This window comes from Passer domesticus, chromosome 4 (genome assembly GCF_036417665.1).
Source record: "Passer domesticus isolate bPasDom1 chromosome 4, bPasDom1.hap1, whole genome shotgun sequence".
Lineage (NCBI taxonomy): Eukaryota > Metazoa > Chordata > Aves > Passeriformes > Passeridae > Passer > Passer domesticus.
The window spans coordinates 64,030,853-64,055,287 of NC_087477.1; the positions used below are offsets into that span (position 1 = coordinate 64,030,853).

The window sequence follows — 24,435 nt, forward strand, 5'->3', positions numbered from 1 at the left end:
CTACCTGTGTTTCTGACATTCTGACAGCTAGTTAACATGGGATAGGAGGGGGGAAAAAAGGAAAAAAAAAAAAAGGAAGGGACAAAAAAGTCTCTTAGGTCCTTTCCCATAAAAGCCAGTGCCTGGAGACAGGGTGTGTTGCCAGCTGACTTAATAAAGCCTTTAAAGCACCGCAAGTACAGCTGACACAACATGCTTCCACTGGGACTGTACAAACATGGATTGTTAGAGATTTGTATTCATTGAAAATGACAGATATTACTGTTGCTCTGGAAGCCTACATGCTGAACCCTGGCACCAATGAGAATCCCAGGAAATGGAAGAGTCAATCCCTCACATTTCAGAGGACACTGAGGACATGCAGGATTTTCAGTGAGAAGTTAGGGGATTCTCTTAGGATTTAACTACACTCAAGCAGCAATGATACATTTAAAATAATTTAATTATACATTTAGAGAACTGCAGAAAAATGTTTGTTGTTCTAGAAAGCACTTTCTGAAAAAAACACCAATAGATTCATTTTATAAGACACCACACAAATTTTCCTGTGTTTAAAATGGGGTGTCTGATAGTACTGTCCTTTGAATTCAGATGTGTTTCCAGTTCTATGTTAGAATGAGACATAGGCATACATCACTCCCACTGGCAACTGTAGTCAGTACAGGATGGAAATATATATGCAGGCCAGAGGGGAGAAAACAACAACTGCAACCACTCACATAAGCCCTGAAGAACAAAGTCCACATCAGGTTTACAAGTAGAGGGGTAGGTGGAGGTAGTTTCATTTTGAGGGTACAAAACTTTGAAGATATCAAGGTGGTAAGTGCTGATGGTAGACAGGCTGGACAACAAATATAATGCTAAATCTTCCTGGCATGAGTAGATCAAAAGTTTAAACAAGTGACAGTTACCAGAAATACTTTACTGTATGACGGACCAAAACTTCATGCAATGAGATGCTGTAATCTGTAACTATACATCAATTATTACTTATGGGCCAATTATACAAACTGTGAATCTCAGAGATTTGAATTCATTTAGAACATCCCGTAGATTATTCCTAAATATCCTACTATTTTGGCAGTCACATTTGGATCAACTGAGCTGGGAGAGACGCCCTTCGGCATCTACCCACATCAAACTCACATAGTCATACTAGGTCTCCTTACTGGCTCGACCTCAAATTTCCTATAGCAGAATCTCAGATGTCTCAATCCTTAAAATAATTTGGTCTTGATGCAATAACCATATAAAAAACTAACAGCTTGAGCTGGTACTTCTGAGGAGGGACCCTGAACAGAAAAAATCCCGGTCTTTTATACTTTCATAGTCAAAGCGCATAGCAGCGTCTTGGACTCTTCAGCTTCTGTGGTGTCTCTGAGTGTCTGGTCACCTGGATGGGCACAGGTCCCCATGCCCTTTATTATGCAAAGGGTTATCAGTGCATGACCTCTTGCCTGGGCTCCGAACACCCAGAGCTCCCACTGCAGCTGCTCACCAAGCTACCTGCACTGACTGTATTCCTCAAGATCAGAAGGACTTTGATTCATCTACAGCTCCTGCAAGAGCAGTGATGTGACTTAAAGTGGGAATTAGGAAAAAAAAAAGCCATCAAATATTTGGAACTTTATGTTCCATTTCTTATTGATTTCTTGGAAATCACACTCAACTAGATCACAAGAAGAGAACACCTTTTTGTCACATCTGTGGCTACCACAAGAGTAATAGCAAAGTTATCTAAGTTCTGGAACAAGCTATAAAAGATTCAGGAGCATCCTGTTCATTTTCAGATATTCTTTGAAAGTTATGTGCCTTACCTAATTGGCATGTAGGGAAGAGATGTGACAGATGCTAAGTTGGGCTTTTTTTATAGCTGAGGCTGAAAATTCCCTAAGAATATCACTACATATCCTTGAAACTGAAAGAAATTTGATTTACTTTTACTAAGCTTTTAATAATAGTTTTTAAACAGAACTGGGTGTTAATCTTGCTTTTCTCTTAAATGCTGTACTGAATAGGAATTATCTAACCCAAAACTAACACACAGAGTATTCAGTTCAGTAAAGCCAGTTCAGCTCTTTCCACAGAATATCAATGAGAATGACATAATGATGATAAAATTCTTTCTGAAAGAATGATGTGCATGTAAATGGTTATTTTGCAGGATTTATTACACTTCTACTTTCAGTATAAACATCAGAATTCTGACCTTTCTATTGCATTACCTCTGAGAACCAGACCTTCTCAGACAAATGTATTGCAAATTTTGAGTGCATCTGGCCTCATGGAATAATATCATGGTCTGTCCTTTTTCAATAAAAAGAAATAGACTTGGATTATGATATATGTCTGTTACCCCATACTTAGAAACACTCCATGTGATTAACATAAAGAATTTTAAGAACAAAAAAAATTAAATATGTATTGCAGTTGACTGTTTCCCACATTCACCATCTCTGATATGCAAATTACCATATAGTTTAGACAGTATAATCTGGATAAACATTTGTTAGAGCAGAACTACCAGTTATAAAAGATAATGAGTTTTTATATACTTGGAATATTTGGGCTAAATTAATTATGGCATCTCGTTTTTACACCCAAAAAAAACATCTTAGAGATAAAGTTGATGAAAAGACAACAGTATGGGGTTGCTATAAAATGCCTCTGAAAAAACTCTGTATATGGATGTACATGTTACTGTTCATGAAACTCAGTCCCTTAATTGTTACTAAGAGCATTTAAGTTAAATGAGTTTAAACCCCTATGAACTTAGTTATGAACACTAGAATACTAATGCATAATAAGTACTACTTATGCATTAGTTTCTATGAATGCAATAAGTCCCCTCCAAAACCAAGAACTTTCTTCATATACTCTAATCTTCGTTTATATCCTAGTCTGTAAAACAGTTGAGGTTTCACCTAAAACTGCATATTAGTGAAACAAACAAGAAGGGAAAATTATGAATTACAACATTAATATTTACAAAAAGTTATTGGTAAAATGTTGGTCTTCTTATGTATTTATTGCCATGAAAAAAGTAAGGATAGGAAGCTCCACTTTAACAAGCAAACACAGACTATGTACTAAATTTTGTTCTACTATTTATAAAATTACACCAGGAATTTCTCAGAAGAATGGACATGAGAAATTTCCAAGTGTTATGTGGAGTCGTGGGTTGGTGACAGACACATGACACGATGTTGCAGCATGGCCAGATGGCAGACTGCTGCAACCTTCCTGAAGCATCCCCATGAGGGGACCGCTCCACCAAACACACAGCAAATACCACACTCACACACCATAGCTGCTTATCTAAGATGGCAGAGGCAGGAAGGGTGTTTGTATAGGTTTCCAGTGGTAGTTTATTTCACCTACACACTCAAAGGGTCCAGGGACAAAGGGAGAGATAGAGGATCCAGGACTATACACTGGTATAAAGGGGAAGAGCCAACAGCAACAATCACCTGAAGGTGTGAGCAGGAAAAGGATTACAGTGATCAGTAGGGAAACACAAGGGTAAAAAGACAGGGTTCAATGAGGCTACAAAGAACAAAGAAACTGCTTTCTTACATGAACCTTGACCATATGTGGTTTATAGGAAGTTGAACAGCCACAGGGGGAGTGGCACGGGGGTTGATTGATAGCATGTCACAGGAGTCCATGGGAGAGGTTAATGTTTAGGGAGCATTCGTCCAGGGCATAGCCCCAGGAAGTCTAGCAGGCTCACTGGCCTCCACAACACAGTACTGAGTCCTCAGCAAACAGCAATGAGTTTAATCTAGCTGCCATTTTTATAGGGGTTTTGCATTTCCCAGGCTCAGACAGCTGATTGGATGCGACCTCTCTCCACGCAGATCTCTGGCCAGTGATGTGTGTGGATCTCAGATAGAAAAGGATTGGCTGAGGTAGTTGCTTGGGTTTGAATGTAACCTATCCCAAACTTATCCAGGGACTTGTTTTTTTCTAAGTTGATTGAGTTTACGGGGCAGCTTCAGGTCAGCTGCAATGCGTCATCCAAGTGCTGACAAATTAAGGCACCAACCTCTGAGGGGACAGCGTGATGTTTAGCTTTATTGATTTTCAATGCACAACATTAACACAGCTGCATCTACCACCATTGTGAATCAACATAGTCAAGTAACTTTTACCCAAAGAAGTCCACAATTGTTCAATTTGTCTTTCCCAGCAAAAAAGCAACCTTAAGTGTTTATTAGTCCTTTGGTAGGGACTTACAATATCCAGGTTTAGTAAGAAGATGATCATTTTAATAAGAAGACTGTAGGTTTGATAATTTTCACCCTCAGAAAACTGATATCGTCTTTTCTGAAAACAGCATATGGAGTTTTCCTAATTGTATTTGATCTTGGAGGTGAACAGATCACAGAGAAAAGATACGCCTTTCCATTATACTTCAGTGATAAATCTCCATTTCTGCCTTGTTTCGTGTGTATTTCTTAAATGGGATAGTTTCCTTTCCACTCATCCATAGAACAAAAAAACACTGCGATTCCAAAGACATGCACTTTCTGCTATCTGTAGTAACTGAGCTCTATTAACTTATTCTATGGTACAGAGTTTCTATTAACCTGTATTAAATAATTCATCCCTATCCAAGATGGAAACTAAAATTATATTTTCAATACATGAAGAACCCTAGTTTTGGAGGTTGGCATTAGGGGCAGAGTTTGGCTAGATTTGGTAAAAAGCAATATATCCGTGTAGCTCCACAAGGCTTTATCGTGACACTTTTTCACCTTCATTATGAAAGATTTTTTTTTCATATCCCAAAGTTTGAAGTTTTGCATTGTAATTCCTGATATTTCACACTGCTCATGGATTGTATTCTTTCATGGTTTCTGTATATCAGTTGCTATCAACATTATAAACATTGTCCAAAAATGTTGGTGCATTTGGACTATAGTAGCGGGGTGGCAGAGTAAACCTTGTTTAAGTTTAATTGTTTAGAGAACTAAACTTGCAACCATCAACCATTTCTCAGCCAATTACTCCACAACTTATTCTGTGTTCAAAGTGTGCATGCTAAAGTATAACTATCTTAATTACTTAACACTTGGACAAAAATAGTAAGGCTTCTAGGCCTTCCTGTGATCACAATACCTACATTGCAAAACCATAAGGACTGAAAACATTTTAATCAACTGTAAAATGCAGTCCAAGATGCAACTTAACACATAGAGAAGCATAAAAAATTAGCCTAAACTGTATAATAGTATGTTTAGTATAGCAAGATGCAGCAAGATGTATTTCTACAAGTATTTCTACCAGTTTATTCGTCATTGGCTTGGACATTACATAAAATACTGGAACATTAGGAATTAAGGTTCTTATTTTTCCCTGACGTTCAAAGCAGATGACTTTCCACTTTAACAATGTATGATATCTTGAGGGTATTTGCAGGAATTTAAGGTGGCCTAAGAGCAACCTGGAGATCATCCAGTACAACTCTTCTGCTCAAGGTAGAGTTGGCTTGAGTACTTTGCCTAGGGATCTGAACAGTCAGGGTTTTTAGTATCTCCAAAAATGGAGACTCCATGGCCTTTCTGAGCAAGAATGTTCTCCAGTTTTTTAACTCTAACAGTAAAGGAGGTTTCCCTTATGTTTCAATGGAATTTCTGTATTTTCTGTTTGTTCCAAGCATTAAAAGCAATGGTGATGAGTCAGGCCTAAATAATAATTCCTATTAGCTTCAGAAAGTCAACCAACGTCAAGCAGTGACTCTGAGGTGTGTATAGGGTAGATCTGAAAAACAGGCAGGAGAGATGCATCAACTGATCACATAAATTCAAAGTGTTTCTTTGGCACTTGTATTTTGATACAACATGTCATTATCCTTTTCTTTCTATTCATTCCTAATTGCTGGAAGCTTGTTGGAAGACAAACAAAATATTAATGAATGATTCCTATTCTGCATGAATAGTTTCAACCCACACAACTCTTTTCCCTATTCAAATCACATATTTCTACTGTTCTAAACTTCTGTCATTGTAGTTAATCTAAAATTGGCAGGAAATTAAATTAAACAGGCATTATTTTTTCAATGGGAAGATTGAAACACCTGAGATTAATATTAGAGTAGGAGGCTAAAAGAGGAGATATGATGCTGATAAGAAAAAATATTTTAATTTTTTTTTTATATTTAGCCAAATGCAGTGACAATTGTAACTTTAAACAGGACTTAAATAAAATAAAAAATATATATATTGATATTAGAGCTCTGCACCAGACATTGCCTGTGATGAACTGTAATTAGCTTATTTTCATTTATTTTAGTTTCACTTTTATTAACTTTTCTTGCAGTAGTGGTATTTTGGTCATGAACCAGAAGTGCATTTTTTTTTTGTTCTCTATAAAGTTGAAAGACTCATCCACTAATATCTATTTGTTTAAGCCTAAGGCTACATGTTAAGATTTGCTATTCAGTGATAATATTTCATAATTTATTTTACATTATGAACATCATAGTACAACATTCAAACATATTTTCCTTTTAAGTTTAGTGCTTTTCTCAAATATATTTTGTTTCCTGTTATCCAAATTTCTCTTTCTGAATCACAACACAGACTTCTGAGCAGCTCAAAATTATTTTTATTCACCTAAGTACATTCATTAAGTAAACTTTGAATAATTTTTGTCTCTAAGTAAACAAATAAAAGGCATTCTTTTATTTCAGTGAATATCATCAAAGAAGCAATAATATGAAGAATGTCTCTTACTCAAAGATACTCTGAAAGATACAATACTCTTCTGTGCAAAAATCTTCATATCAAAATACAACACACAAGCTCGTTTAGAAAATTTAAATAAAATCTTAGAAGACTTGTAGGCCAATATTCTTATCATATCACAAGAGCTCTTGCTAGCTATTCAAATGTGAGCATAAAAAAAAAAAATAAATGAGAATCTGCACCAGAGACAAAAAAATGTATTTTCGTTATCACTTCTGTGTCCAATTGTTTGAAAATTATAAACACAAAACATCTATGATGCTGAAGTGCTCTCCTGTTATTCTTCTGCAAAAGTAAATGGATAAAGTATCATTTTCTCTTACCAAGACCAATTACAACATAAATTAAGATTTTTATCATGTCTCTTTAAGTTTTCTTAAAACAGGTTTTCCTATATCTTTCATGAAGACTAAAGACTAAAGAGAAATTCAGTGTATCTACTATTTTTTTCTGAACTCAATGCATTAGATTCCACTATTCTACTTTTTTCTAATAATTTCCATTGCAATCTTCTGAACAATTTTTTGACTCAAATCTATTATTAAAACACCATAAAAGTCTTCTTTTAGCTAAGCGTCCAATATCTGGTACTATTCAGTGCTTACAATTTCGCATTCTTGGCTTACATTCTTTCAAACTTTTCTGTGATATTATCTTTTGCTGAAATATTTGGTGAGCCTTTCCTTCCTGGATGAGTTTGTTTTGTTTTCTTTAGTTTTCAGCAGAGACTATGCTGCCTGAAATTACTCCAGGGATATTAGTTCACAGTGTTGTGTCTCTCAGCTCCTGTCTTTCAGTGTGAGAAATCCTTATCTTTGCTATGCTGTTTCACTAAAGTCTTTAATTGCCTGAAAACAAACAAAACTCTAATTTCCATCCTACAAGCCCAATCACCCAAATGTTTGGCTTGCAAACGTCATCATCTTCTCTTGAATCTGGAATATTATTAAATAATTTAATGTGCAGAAAGGAAAAGGAATATATTCTTAAACCTAGTTATCAGTCATGAAGATGTCCTAGAATGGAGGAAAACCTCTATAAACCTGTTTCAAAAGTCATTAACACAATGTTTTCGACTACAGATATAGACTACAAAAGTGAATCTCCTTATCATCCTCAAGTTTGTACTTTGCTATCCTCGGAAGAAGTATCAAGAAGCAAATATATTGGACCCTTTTGGATCAAATTCCAAAGAAGGAAATGATCCCAAAGCCTCCCTAGATATCTTGAACTAAAAGGAGCTCAGTTCACAGTATCAAACAAGCTACTCCACAGTGAATCTCCACGAAATGCATATAGTATGAAAATAAGTCTCAGAGCCCACTGTTTCACCATTCAAATCAATTCCTCTTGTGCCATTCTATTTGCTATTGTAGACAGAGACAATTTTTAAAAATTGCTTTCTCTTCCTTTTGTTTCTCTGCTCAAAGAGAGGCTTGTCTGCAAAGGAATCTTTGCCAGAATGCTACTGAAATGAGAAACAGATACATAAAGCATATAGGAACCTTTCAACATATGAAGCCTTAGTATTAGCAAATCACTGATGCTCAAGTAATGTCTTCTCTGTAATGTAAAATATTCTTGGTGCTGAGATGAAATATTTTGAATAAATTGAAAATACACCAGAGGGTTCTGTATAGAAATGATTAGCTAAAATTAAAAAAAAAAAAAATCAGAAAAGTTTTGAATTATTTATGCTTACATTGAATCAAAGTAGAATTTATTGTGTCTTAGATCTCACTTATGTGCTGTCATTGAAAAAAAGGGCTATTATTAATATTAGTGTGAATATTTTGGTTTTAGTTACCATTCAAAAGACTCTAGCCCAAAATAAACATGAGAGTCACAGCATCAAATTTTAGGAAAATTCCGCAATAACTCCTGGAAGAATCAGATCAAATTCTAAATGTATATGAATGTGTAAACAAGACATTTCCAGTTTAAGAGGGAAGATATACAAATATATTCAATACTGGTACAAAGATTCATTCATTTTCTGAGTGATTAGGGATAAGGACTTTTGCACTATTCACCAAAATTGTATTGATGATGACATATTTTCCAAAATCTGCAGTTGAAATGTTTTCCAAAATTAGGTAATACACTCAATATTTTGTATTGTTGTTATCTACAGGTAGTCCTCAATGTTTGTTTACTGTTTATTCATCTAAGTTATTCAAATTATACTTTAACCTTAAATGTCTTAAATTTAAATACATTGACACATTTTCTATAAATTGGACAATATAAGCTCAGGCATAAAATCTCAGTCAGCTACACATCTCTACAAAAATGAAAGGGCAGACCTCTAGAAATGTATCCCATCTTGGAAGTGGTTTAATAGAATGGAAATATTCTTCACAACATATTGAAGAATTTAAATTAGCTAGATAATTTGAGATCACTCAAGTCAGAAGAAACAAATGCCATCTTGGTGAACACTGTACTTATGCAAGTTATAATAATAAACATGCCACAGGCTCAAAATGCAAGGCCTCGAAAGGCAAAATTATTAATTTTTTCCAGAATTTAGATCTTTGGAAAAGAAGTATAGATTGTGCTATATAGGAAAAAAAACCTTGACTGAATGCAAAAATACATTTTGTTCCATGATTATTTTTTAATCAGGATTACATACACTTTCCTTGTGACAGATAAATTGTTGGAAAAAATATATTTTAATAAGGTAATTGAAGAAGAAAATTATAAAAGGTAGTTATGAACTAAAGAACAGGCAGTGTCCATGTCCAGAACTACACTCCAAGTATATTTATCTATAGACCTACCTCGTATAATTAAAACTCCTGATAAAGATGTGGGGCTATTTGTCAATTTGCTTATTTTTTCACATTTCCTATAGAAAAAATACTTTAAAATTATTACATTACTGACAAAATAGGATATGCGTTTTCTTCTGTTGTAAGAAAATATTCAAGTTGCAGTGGGTATTTCAAAGTTTAAAGGAGATATTTAGGTTATAAGAAACTACTTGTTGCAAAAATATCCAAAATACACAAAAGGGAAACATGTTTGGGGTTTTTTTAAAATTAATAAATTATAAACTTGCTAATATGAAGCTATTGCCGCCTCTTTTCTCCTATGGTCACCTGGAACACCACGCCTGTTGCTGTAGGTTAAAAGTTACTCTGTAATTGTCAGCGATGTTATTTAAAACAAATTGCTTATAATTGCTGAAATGTGAAACAGTTACTTTACACTTGACTCTAAATGTTCTTTAACTCTTTGCGAATGTCGTTAGCATATTAAAGGTGCTTTGTATGTACAACTTTATAAGTACTGATATATTCACCTGTGGGATAGAATACAACCATCAGCTTGTTATGCAACTATTGCTGAGAAAATAGTGTAATGTCACAGAAGAACAGGCTTGATTTCATTTTTTTTCCTTCAAAAGTCTGGAGGTGAAATTCTACTAAAACAAATGTTAACTTGTGCTGTCTAATAAAAAACTTTCCTGGCAGATGTTTGTCAATGCATGCTTTAGCCAAATATTAAAAGCATGACTTTTGAAGAAGCCAATGAGACAATTGTCTGGGAAGGAACAGCATGGTCCTCACTAAATCCTTGAATATAACTACTTTTATTATCCTAGGACTTGATTTTCACATGTGCAGTTTAATTTTCTTTTTTTTTTTCATGTCAAGACCACTTTTATCTTTTGTTTCAGATTTGGCTCCAAAAAAGAATGTTAATTACTCAAAATATTTTAATCATACACTAGGAAAAATCATCAACGAACTTATGTATCTGAATACCAGTCAAATTAATATGCACACATAAAATACCATAAAAAAAGAAAGGCATGAGTTATAATAAAAATATTTAAACTCAAATTACTCATGGTAAAACTTTATAGATCTGTTTTTTTTCATAGAGTGTTACTATCAATAGGTTTTAACAGTCATGCTGGTTGAAATATTCTCTATCTTGTTCACATAAAAGAAACAGCACCTTCTCAATTAAAAACATGGCTGGCTATACATGTCTGGTTGCACCAACAGTTTAGCCAAGTTGACGTATAAAACTTCAGGTATGACAATCATCATTACATAACAATATGTTATACAAAAATACTTTATTCTGTTGATGAACACATGATGTCCTTCAATAATTAGAATACCAGATTGATGCTAAGTTTCCCTTTTAAAAGATTCAGGTCATTTGCTTCCCTTCCAAAACCTTTTCTGCATAGCTCAACTGTGGAAACATTCACAGACATTTCTTTGGATTGGTTGTTTGTTTATGAGGAAGATGCACTAATTTTTTCTTAATAGGAGCATGTATTTTCTAGATCTAGTGTTTAACGCATTCTGAAAATAAGACAGTAGAAAGAAAAATACTCTAGGCTTAATAAATGGCTGGTTTTGATTGAATGTCTCATATAAATAAAATAGACAAAAAAGGATTAATTATACATTTTGTTATGTGGCTGAAGAAGGATGAGTCCAAATTATGGTTCACTAAACCCTACAGTTTTAGTAGTCACCGCATAGTCATCCCTGTCAATCGCATTTTTACAGATATTTTTTGATCATTAGAATATTATCAAAATTTTTCATAAAGACACTGAGTCTCTAGAAAGTTTTACAAAGAGATTACAAAATGGAGTTCGTATTCTTTCATTTCACAGCTATAGACCAAATGGGTATCTTTCAACATCACAAGGAAACTGCTGGATGAATTTCCTGGAAGAAACTGCAGGCCCAGAGAACAATACTGTGATTGAAAGATGATTAAAAGAAGTCCACGTTGTGTTTTCAGACATCCCAATTCATTCTTACTGTGCACTTTCTCAAATATTCATCTAGGAATGTTTTTAATGCTGTGACTGCAATTCTAGACAGTCTGATGCTTGTTATCAGTTCCAAAGAAGTTTTTAATATTAAGATATTATTAAAGAAAATGCGACAAGGCAAAATAAATCTTCATTACTTCTACCATTAAGAAGTGTTATGTAGAGATGAAATGTTTTTGCCTAACCATATTTCTTTCTCTCCAGAAAGGGAAACACCGAGAGCAAAAAATTATTTGGACACTTGATGTAATTCCATTCTTTCATTGTACAGTGTCATCTAGAACATAAAGTGAGATAAAGAATGTAACATTATCAGTTTTGGGATAATTAGGTGTCACAAAAAAAGAGTAATATTTGACTAAAGTAAAAGTAGAATGAAAATAAAATGCAAGAATTCTTCATTCTAAAACCTAGTTTTTAAAGTATTGTCATTCAGAAAGAAATTAAGGTCACACCTTGAAAATGTCATGTAACTTAGAAAAGAATCACATACACAGAGTTAGGCTGGTCTGCAGGTTCTGATAAACTGCATGGATATCAAGTACTGGAATCCTCACAGGACATGATCATTCTTAAAATTCAACAGGGCAACAGCAATGCTTTGATTTTCTCTCTGGATATAATGGAGTGAGCCTTTTTGGCAAGGAATCGGGGCTTCAGGCTAAACTTTGCTATGTATCTACACCACAAATTGTTTTTCTGTGAGAAGTCACCCCAGCCAGCTCTAAATGAATTGCATAGGAAGGCTGTTTGTGAGCTTCTTAAGTGCTTTGTGTCTGTATTTATACAACACCATATAGGTGAATGTGTGCAATTTCCACTTTGCTGCAACTTTTAGGATAAATTTCACTATTTATTCTTCATTTACTTCTTGTGAATGAATAAGATTAGAGAGGTCAAACCCTTGGCTGATATAAATCAATGTTCTCTTGTTGTCTGACTCCAGACGTCTGTTCTTTCCCTAGTTATACCAAGATGTTTTTCTTTTTTCAAACAAAACAACATAACGGGCAACAGCATTGTCATGGCTGCAGACAGTCTTGGATCTTGATTGCATGAGGCAGCATGCACTTCACAAAGCCAGCTGGCATTAACAAAACACTTTCTGGTCAGTGCCCTCTAAAAATAAAACAGTATCAATCTCACCAAGAGCAGACCCCTATTTCAAAGTCCAGAATTAAATGCTGCTCTTCCATTTTGCTGCTTTACTGCTGCCACTATGCCATCTGGCCAACAAAATTATTTAGCACTGCATCAGTTTTATGTCTGTAACTTTTAAAGCACAAATATTTATTTTTGAGTTTTGTCCAAAAATTCTCCTAGATAAGTGGAAGAAAAAATGTTTCTGTTTCCAGTTCAGGACAAACAAAGCAGAAAGTCTGGGCAGATGTAGGGGAAAGAAACTTAATTCAAGAACTTTACAGTGAAAACGAGATTTAATACTTGTGAGACTTTTAGAAAGATTTGAATAAATAAATTATAATTGATTTTATGCAGATGTCTTCATCTTAAATGACATGGCTTACTCAGATTGTTCTAGATGATTATAGGTTATTGGATTAAAACAGATGTAAAACCACAGTCTGTGTAGAATTGAATGTACAGTTATTATTCAGAATTTTGAATGGAACAGTTAGACCAATTAACTTTGTTTTCTTTAATTCCATGCCTTCAAAGAAGAATTTGTACCTGTTTAAATCATTTTGTAAAAGGTAACAGAAAGTGCACAATTTTCTAATAGTAAAATAATTAAGTGATGCTCATGTAATTGCATTTATCACAGCACTCTTCAGCTAGAAGGAAGGAAGTTGAAAGGAAAAGAATGTTGGAAAGTCTGGGTTTAATTCCTGGCTCTGCACAAATGTCATGTTTTGCTTTGGCAATGTCTTTTACCCGTTTGTAGATTCAAGACAATGATTACCCTATACCTTTGTATAATGATTTCCTTGACCTCTTAAGTAGACATTGTAAGCCTATGGTGGAGACTGTTGGGAGCACAGATGGGAAAAACTGCACAAGTTAGTGAAACATGATTTCAAAGAATTGAAGAGATTGCAGGGAGCCACCACAACCCTAAGAATCCAGAACACAGGGGGTACTGCTGAACTTTTTATGCTATGAATCTTCTTGGAAACTGGAACAAAACTCTATGAAAATTTCTGGCCAGCAACACTATTATAAATATGCAACCTTCACTAATAAAACATGATGATATTGGAAACAGTATATCATCATGCAAATTTTTTTGAATTGTTTCCAAATTATTAGCCTCTGAAAATAAACACAGCAAGAATAACTAAAAGTAAGGGGCACATCACTAGAATTTTGCAAACATTGTCTGTGTCCCAACTTAAAGAATATCTTCTCAGGCTACTCTGCCTCAGTGGAGTATATGTGCTCTCAAAACAGCTCAGCTTCACTGAACTGCAAAGCCAGCTAAAACTACAATTTCTTTAGCTTCACAGTTATGTTAATATTTCAAATTTTAATTTTAAGATCAAGGTTGAGATTGCAGATTCTCTAAATAGGACATGACAAACACGGCACAAATAGACATTTTTTGATGTATACAAAAATACCTGATAATTCACAAGGAAAGAAAATAATATTTAAAATGTTGAAAGACTATTCTTCAAAAAAAAAAACCAGATTGTCAAGTCCAAGAAAACTGTAAGATTTTTTTTATTATTTTTCTAACCCATTTTAATGTAGAAAGGGAGACATTTTTATTATTATTATTAGGTATGTGAATATCTGAAATATTTCCTGTATAGATAAAAATACTTACAGTTTTTTTGTAAATCTGTATTCCTTGAAACAATTTAAAGTATATCTGTTTCTTGGAACACAATTTTTTATAACAGTGAGACATATAATTATATTAAAGCTGAGTTGCAAATTTCCTCTGCAAGTGGTTTAGATAACAAAATGCCACTTCAGCACAAACTTTATTCACTTTTTGTGAAAAGATTAGGAAGGGATTTTGAAGGAATTTAAAATACTAAGCAGAAAAAGAAAATATTTTTATTTCTTCTTTCTGAATTTAACTGGGTTTTAAGGTGAATTGAGCAATACATGTTTTGAATACACATTTATAAAAGATGAATGCTTTCACAACTGTTTTCTTATTCCTTTTTTCCCCCCACAAACTTTCATTTTGATAAAAAAAGTTTTTTTTCATATAAATCCAAAGCTTTTGCTTTTCCATATATATTTCTTCTTCCTACTCATTATGAGTGGAAGAACCCTACTTGTTTTATAAGGTGTCAGAACTCCTATAGTTCAGTGACTCCTGCACAGAACTCACATGCAATAGTACTAATGTAATGAAATTTCTTGGATTGAAAATCCCTCTCTTCGTAATCTTATAGAAATAATCATTCAAACAACTTTATTTAAAATATACACATACAACCTTTATGGAATTTAATGGATCGGTACACGCACCCTGCGGATGAGTGTATTTACACAAAGAATCATTTGTGCACTCCTTTTTTCTGCATTCTCTATTCTCATGCTGCTCATCTCAGGCTTAATGCCTTCTCATCTCTCTCTCATTTTAGGCTTAACACCTTCTTTGCCTCAGTCTTTATGGGAAGATGGCTTGTCCCCAAGACAACGGTCCTCCTGGGTTGGTAGATGGTGTCAGGGAGCAGAATGGTCCCCATGTTATCCAAGAGGAGGCAGTCAGAGAACTGCTGAGCTGCTTGGATGTTCATAAATCTGTGGGACAAGATGGGATCCATCCCAGGGTGATGAGGGAGATGCAGACAAAGCAGCTCTCCACCATTTACCAACTGTCCTGGCTGACTGGTGACGTTCCAGATGGCTGGAAGCTGGCCAATGTGACACCCATTCACAAAAAGGGTGGAAGGAGGATCCTGGTGATTATAGACCGGTTAGCCTGACTTCTGTACCCGTAAGGTAATGGAGCAGTTTATGTTGAATGTCATCACACAGCACTTACAGGATAGCCAGGGTATCAGACCAGCCAGCATGGGTTTAGGAGAGGTAGGTGTATTTGACCAACCTGGTCTCCTTTTATGACCAGGTGACCCACCTGGTGGATGCAGGAAGGGCTGCAGATATTTTCTGTTTGGATTTCAGCAAGGCCTTTGATGCTGTCTCCCACAGCACTCTCCTGGAAAAGCTGCAGCCCATAACTTGGACAGGCGCACTCTTTGGTGTGTTAGGAACTGGCTGGATGGCCGGGCCTAGAGAGTGGTGGTGAAAGGTGCTGCACCCAGCTGGGGCCAGTCACCACTGGTGTCCCTGGGGCCAGTTCTGCTCAATATTTTTATTGATGACATGGATGAAGGGACTGAGTCTTTCACTGTAAATTTGCAAACAACACTAAACTGGGAGAGTGTGTCGATCTATTGAAGGGCAGGAGGGCTCTGCAGAGAGACCTGGAATGGTTGGATGGATGAGCAGAGTCCAATAAGATGAAGTTTAATAAGTCCAAGTGCCAAGTCCTGCATTTTGGTCACAATAACCCCTGCAATGCTCTAGGCTGGGGACGGTGTGGCTGGACAGTGCCCAGGCAGAAAGGGACCTGGGGGTACTGGTGACAGCCAGCTCAACATGAGCCAGCAGTCAGCCCTGGTGGCCAAGAAGACCAAGGACATCCTGGCCTGTGTCAGGAACAGTGTGGCCAGCAGGAGCAGGGAGATCTTTGGCACTGGTGAGGAGGAGCTTGGCATTGGTGAGGCCGTACTGTGAGAGCTGTGTCCAGTTCTGGGCCCTCAGTTTGGGAAGGACGTTGGGATGCTTGAGCACATCCAGAGGAGACAACGAGGCTGGAGAGGGGCTGGGAACACAAACCCTGTGAGGAAAATGACTGAGGGAGCTGGGGGTGTTTAGCCTGGAGAAAAGGAGACTCAGGGGTGACCATATCACTCGCTCCAACTCCCTGAAAGGTTGCTGTAGTCAGGTGGGGGCTGGTCTCTTCTCCAGTCAGCAACTGACAGAACCAGAGGACACAGTCTTAAGCTGCACCAAGGGAAACATAGGCTTGATATTAGGAATTAATTTTTTTTACAGAAAGATTGATAAATTACTGGAATTGTCTGCCCAGAGAGGTGACGGAGTCATCATCCCTGGATGTGTTTAAAAAAGAGTGGACGTGGCACTCAGTGACATGGCTTAGTTTAGGTGTTAGGGCATAGGCTGGACTTGATGAACTTGAAGGTCTCTTCCAAACTAGTGATTCAGTGATTCTATGATCTTCTTACTTTTATATGAAACCTTCTGTATGTCTGACAGATAACCTCCATAGATTCAGACTGATCTCCATTTTGGATGCTCCTAAACTGGTATTTCATGACCAAACCCAGAATCAGACTTTAGACGAACTATAATTGACAAGGAAATAATAGATTTAACCACATTCAAACTTGAAAAAAGGATAAGAAAGTACTGTGGTGACAAAAAAATTGTATTACAGGCAGATACATTAGCAATGAAGATGGCCATGTTTGCTGTCAAAATACTAAAAAATGTTAAAGTGACATTCAGTCAGAGCATAAATATTTGTCAGAATGAAGCTCAAAAAAAAAATATCATTCCAATGCTTTTTCATAGTTCTGAAATATAAACTCACCAGTCACTCATATACTTTCAGACATTTAGTCAACTGTTTGAAACTGTTATCTGTTTACTCAGCAATAGTACAATCATTGGTATTTCCTCTCATAATTTATGTCCAACATTTTTAGTGTTCCATAAACACCATAAAGACATCCCTGGACAGAGCTTTTTTTGCAGTAAATAAATAAATGTGACCACACTTCAAAGATATCAAGATATTTGTCAATACTAACCTTTCTGAAAAAAAAAGTTATAATTTTAGACTGGGCTATGATGTTGTAATCTACAAGTAATTCAGAATATGAATGAATACCAGTAAGTTCTGTTTGCTGCTTGTAAGTAATCATATGAAGTAAGCAAAACATAAGTCTGAATCTTCAGAGCAGTAGAGGATACTTTAATTCACTTAACTTTTCATGTCATAAGACAGTATCACAGTGCATTCCTCTTTCCAGGCCAGTTGATAAACAGTCAAACTTTAGCTCTGTCTGTGGTCTTTCACAGATGGTCAATATCATCTCTTTCTGTTCAGTCAGTGGCATCACTAGTTAAGATAAATATCAAAAATTATCCCTTTGTGATCCTAAAGTAGGATCCTTGACAGAAATGAGACATGGAGACAGTTTTACAAAGGCATTCTGGTATTCAGCACAAATTAAATCAGAGGGTGACTTCATAGAACTTACAATCCTGTTACAAGAGCATGAGTGAAGTCAAAAGTCAAAATTTCCAAATTGCAAAGACTCTCTATTTAACCTCCTATATCTACTAAGAACAGGCTTCCTAATCTGTTCTGCTCAGTGCAAACATGGCAATGATGGTGGTTACAAGGCTTCTCTTTTTCCCTTTAACCAGCTTTGAAAATGTGAGGGGGCAGTTAGGGGCTGTACAGCTAGTTCTTCCCAAAGGCATCAGAGAACAATCTAGAGGTCAAAAGGCAGGGATCAACTTCCATTCATATTCTCATGGAAGAGTAATGGCTAAAGGAAACTGATTTCCTCTCTAGGCTATAAATGAAAAGCACATTGATTATAACCAATAGTGAATTACACTCAAACCTCACAAGAGATTGAGGAGCTACAAAGGTGTTGTAAAACCACAGAAGGCTATTAGCAGGTCATATTCATCTTAATAACTAATAATTAATAATTAATAGTTCAATTTTTTACCTACTAGTTTATACAGAAATAGGTTAAGATCAAAAGAAAATTTGTTCTGTATGCCAGAGTACACATGTTAAAGCATCTTCAGCTTGTTTTCAAGTAGAAGGATTTATTTGGGTTTGACATATCTACCATTAACTCTGCCTTTCAATATAACTATAAATAATTAAAAAAAAAAAAAAGAGAGAGAAAAAAACCCACCAACTGAGCCACTGAATTCTAAATTCCTGAAATCCATTTGCAGTAGCAAGCTGGTACATTACTTGTTCTTTCCAGATCTCTCTCTCTCTTCAAGTCATTGTAAATTGGAAGTAAACCCTTGGCAGCAATATGCCTCGAGTCTGCACTAACCTGTTCTCCAACATTTGAGACAGAAATAGGAACACTTAAATTTCAAGTGAGCAAGCACTGTAACAGGTGTCTCTTGGGGGTGATGGGTCTCTAGTAAGCGAGCGAGTGAGTGCCTCCTAGGGGTTTTAGGGGCATGGTTAATTATTAACCTCAGCTGCTGCAATTCTCCACTACTTAGAATGCATGTTTTAAAATTCACAAGGTCAGAAAATATCTCTGTGTGGGTGGGTGTCTGAGTAGGCTCTCAAGGGGAGAGGAAGACAGTGCTGAGAAATAAAAGCATTTACTGAGGTGCTGAGTGCTAGTCCTAAGAAGAACTACCTTCAAAGATAAGTAGTACTAGAGGAGGGACATTTTAAAATGTGTAATGAAAAGAGCAGTCAATGATTTTTTCTTCAAGAATCTTTTTGGTTTTGTTTTGTAGAAGAATGACTAAGAACAGCACTAAGCTTTTTTTTTTTTTTTTTTTTTTAAATCTGCTACGGTTTTAGCGTGTCTTTTCCTGTGGTTATTTTTACTACTCAGTTCTATTTCCTTTTTCATGCACATTTTATGGTAACATTGATTTATTCTACTATTCTTTGGGGAAATTAGCATGCACGTTCTGTCCCAGAGCTGCAATAATACATTTGTGGACAAAGCAGCATCAAAAATATGACTGAAAGAGTAGTGAGCAGGGCTGCACACAGAAGCAAAGACGGTAAGCCAAGTCCTGGCATCCTTAGAGTTATTATCATGAATCACGAAAGAAGGCCTAAAAAAGACCAGAAAATCTTTTACAAAGTTGAATTATGGAAGTGCTTTTTTTGCAGTCTTCATTAGAAATATGAAAAGGGCAAATTATTAATCTAAGAGAGGTTACAATTAATAATTTGCAAATTTTTGCAAGTGTTTGATAACATCTTGCTTCCAATCTCATTGTCTTGTTTCAGTGTAATAATGCAAGATCTCTGTTAAATATATATTGACTCAGTCTTAATTACAGCAGAGATTTACATTGATTTTTGTACCATGTTGTCCTTTCAGAATAAATTTTCCATAGAAAATTCTGACATCTTTTGTTTCAGAACAATTAAGGCATACTGTTTGAATAACTCAACTAGCTAGGATGCTTCTCATTTTATTTATAACATTCAATGAAAAAATCTATTTCAATAATAGAAATAAAAAATCAGCTTTTGTTTTCCTGAAAAACTTAAATATCAGCACACTTCTTTAAACTATCTTAGACTTAACAAATGAAATTTCCAATAGCAAAATGTTCCATGTGAAAAATTCTGGAAATGTTCCACTTGATGTAGGTTCTTTGTAATGCTACAAGTATGCTACCTAGCCACTGAAATAATTTTATTTATTAAAAAATTATCCATGAGATCCATCCATACACTTTGTAGTTTTATACAGTCTTGCAACAAAACACAAGTGATGGATAGATGAGAACAGGAACACTATCCATAGCTATCTCTATCTAAAAATCTCCATTACTTGTTCCTTCAATCCACAGTCTGAGAATTCTTAACAGGCTTAATAATGTGGTTCATATTGTTAGCATGTACTGTCAAAGAAATAATTTTTAACAGTAAAACAAATTATTCCATGAGTTAAATGCATAGCATTGAGTATTTTTCTGAGTTCAGCACTGTAGGTGAAGAGAAATGCATACGTATTTGGGAAGGCAGTGATGAATAAAGGATCCTTCATGTAATCAGAAGCTGCAATATATCCTTCTGTACATGTTATTGAATCCAGAAAATAAGTGTAAGCCTTTTTTAAGAGATTAATTATAATTCTGACATAAGCAGTTGTGGTCATCTGAACTCAGGTGAAGCAAGCCAGTTATATAGGAGATGCACTAGGTAGCTGATAAACTACAAATGTGTATTACATGATATCTGTTGTCATTCTTTTAAATAAAATAATTAGATAATTTTTGTATCTCCAGCTTTAGAAAAAAATGTAGTGCAAAATCATAATGGCTAAGTCCTCTTCATAAAATAAACACTGACCTGGACTTTTGTGATTTATTCTCTTTTTGGTATGGTAAAGACAGGTATACTGTTTGGTTTTTTTTAATGGAAGTATAAAACCATTGTCTGGATAAAATTTTTCAGTAACATACTCTCCTGGCAAGGTATCATATAAATAAAATTTAGTTTTGAATGCCTCAAGCTCCTTTTTTGAAAAAGTTTTAAAATAAGGAAGAGGAGTGTAATTTTTTTAATATCAAAATGCTGTTTCATGCATCCTGGGAAAAATTATTATGAAAAGTAGGTGGTCTGACTAGCATGTAGAAGAAAATTTTGCATGTAAGAAATATCTATAACATTACAATGAGAATAAACAGTATAAAATTGCACCAATAGCTGACAGACAGGAACTGCTTTACCATTGGTTATGGGCCTCAAGTTCTATGTCTATGGTCTAAATACTAATGAGGTAGCCTGGTCTTCTGCTGAACACAGGAAATAAAAATACAAGCAAGATAAATAGAGTAAGTATCCCCCGTCAGATCAATATGGATAAAGTGACATGTCAAATACATACCACTGTAATTCTGGCTAGTCAGCTATTGTGATTCACTCTCATGCTGACTCAGTCCTTCACAGTGAAATACTGCCTCCCTCCCACTCCACTAGTGTTTGCCAAATCCCATTAGGAAATGTATAGCAATTAAGTTTAAATAACACCTTGCTATCCCACTCTGCCCAGAAGGTACTCTAGAATGTCTCTGAAGTCAACTAGAAAGAAACCTCAGCCCAGTTCCAGCAGAAATGCTTCATATCTGTGAGTAGCTAGATCTGGGCTGATCCCTCCAGGAAAGTGAGCCAGGAAGTGAGGGTGACTCTAACACAGGCCAGGCAGTAACAGCACTGAGTGGGAGCAGCCCCATGGCACCTCAGCCAGGCAAGCAAAGAAGGATGGTGACACCAACAGATTCTATCAATAGCATAAGGAGCATCAGGCTAATGCCAGCTAAGATCAGCCCAGAAAACTGAAGAAACAATTAATAAATAGCTATGTTTGAGCTGAAGTGGAGTTCCTGGGCCACATGTTTCAGGACAATTGCTGTACTAGTGCCTAAGATTTAGCTTTGCTGATTATTTTTTTGTCCTATCATTTCATAAAACCAGTCCTTTTTTCACAGATTTGGTGTGAAACAACAATCTTCTGTGCAGATTTAGAAACAAATCTCCTTTATAGTTTCTTGTCCTCAGGAAAAGAAAAAATTCAAGATACATATTGATTAGGAAATGTATTTTTCTCAAATAGAAAGGCTCTAGCTACCAAGGCACATTTTTTCAATGGAAAAAACCCAAACAAACCATTGCTACATCTGTCATAATATTTCACCCAAAACAGCCAGCGATAGAAGCCTTTCTGCACAGGCAGATCACAAGAGGTCTTCTGCTGTAGAAGTGCAGTGAAAGGTAGCCGATCAAACACCCATTAGTGTGGGCAGCAAAGGGCAATAGAGAGAGGGGAGTGTCATAAGTGGTCCCAGAAAGGAACATGAAAACTATGCATATCATCAGTAAACACCACTACCTAAAAAACCCCACTGTCTACCACAAGCTGAGTGTTCACTTGTGTTCTTCACAGACAGAGGTAAAGCACAACAAGATTTGTGGGTGCTTGGTTTTTTGTAACTACTTGTGGAACAATTTCGATTACACTCTCCTCAGTATCTTGGCATCTGGATATGCAAGCGCTTAGTAGGGTGTCTGAAAACATTTGGCTTTAGCCTGTGACTCATCATGCACTTTAGGTGCCTGTTTATTAATCAAGAATCACACACCCTGCTGTGTGTTATAATTTTCAAGGAAGCAACAGAACCATTAGTGTTCAGTGTTTCTTGTTTTGTATCTCACATCCAAGTCAGAATTAACGAACACACCTGAGATTTAATTACTGTAAGCACCATCCCATTTCAGTCTTTCATGCAGTTCTGCCTTTCCCTGACATTCTAGGTTCTCATGGACGGGTCCTAAAAATTTCTATAAGCACTTCAGCAGTATTGCCTATGTGTTCATATTCACATTTGTAAGTTTAAATAACAAATAACCTATTTTTTTCTGAAAATCTTTCTGTGATCAAAGTAATTGATGGAGAAAAAAAAGTAATATTTAATATTTTTAAAAGGCATACATTACAGGTATCTTTCTAAAGTACACACACAGATTTCCTACTATAATTATGGAATTAAATTAAAGTATCACAAAAATGACATCAAATACCAGAAGTAAAAATATTTCCTACTTTAAATTTCTGGGTTTTTTGGATTTTTTTTGTTGTTGGTTTGTTTGGTTTTTTTAAATAATAAAACTTTGTGGTACAATGCTGACTTTTCCTGGTCAGTTAGAAGTTTTCGTACTTTAATGGAAACAAAATTTATGGAAGCCTCACCAGACATGCTTGTCATCAAGTTCCCTGATTAATAGACATAGAAAATTGCTGGAACTTTGGAAATATATATTTTTTAAAGATGAATCTTATCAATTAGTACTTCATTCTAAAATGAAAGTTTGATGGCAGCCATTCTGAAATCAAATTGTTCAACTGTACTTTTTGCTCCCACTCTGCTCTTAGTCTTGCTGATCTCATACCATTTGATATTGTCCCTCTGCAATTTAAGACAGCCTAAACTTCCAACAGCTCACAACAGAACAGCAAAAGCAATCAGTAAAAGTAAAATGTCAATGAGAAAAAAAAAAAGAATAAAAAGGAGTTATGATGAGGGAGCTAAGTGGTATTTCAAATCACCCATATTAAATCTCTTGGGAATCTAGCTGTATCTTGATGGATCATGAAACACCAGAAATTAGAGTAATCAGTGATACATATTTCAAGAAAAAAAACAGAATCAGTTTTGCAAAACAGAAATAAACTGGTAGAAGATATGTATTTTAAAAACACCCCAAACACAAATAATAAGCCTTATGTTTACACTGAGGTAAAATGATGCCATTGCTTTTAGATGCAGACTACCTGATTCATGCCTCCAACACTAATAAAGTTGACGTATTTTACTGATGGCAATGTCTGTCTAACGGATCAAAAGTCAGTGTACATTTAGTCTCATAATATCTTCATACTTTTAAATGAAAGACTCAGAAGTTTTCTTCATCTGAACCACTAAGAGCAAATAAATTATTCTTCCATTGCTTTTAGAAGAAAAGGAGTAGGATTAGGCTCTAAAGGACTCTTATATTTGCAGGTTATATTGACACATAAACAAGTTTACCAGTATAATCCAAAAACTGTGAAGGCAACCCTTTTCTTATTTAGAGATAAAAAGCAAATAAAACAGCATTACTATGTAGTGCCATTTTGTTTCCTCATAAAGGTGCATTAATTGCAAGTCACAATTGAACCAACTTCCTGGAAGGGTTTATTCCACAGGTAATTAAAGCTATTGCAGAATTAATGTTTTTCATTTTGTCAGGAAGGTGCTAACTGTGAAATCAGAAGCATCCTACAGGTTAGGTGAGAAATCAAATTCCTCTTTTCACTCACACAAGAAAAGGGAATAGGAGAAATTACAAAAGGAAGCGGTGCAAACTGGTTTATACAGAGAAACAAAGAAATTGAAAGACCAAGACAATTCAAAAGCCTTTAGGAAACACTATGAAATAGAATATATTTTGATTTTCACTGTATTTGTGTTAAGATGGCATGACAAAATCATGCTTTTTTTTCCCATGTTTTATCATAAGCTACAGAGAGGCACAAATTGCATTTTTTAATACAAGAGCTTCCTGAGAAT

At 35.4% G+C, this 24,435-nt stretch overlaps 1 protein-coding gene across 8 annotated transcripts in view; it reads right to left on the reverse strand.

The window, feature by feature from the left end:
* PCDH7 (protocadherin 7) overlaps positions 1 to 24,435 on the reverse strand; it is a 261,100-nt gene that overhangs the window by 140,763 nt on the left and 95,902 nt on the right. The window lies entirely within an intron of this gene.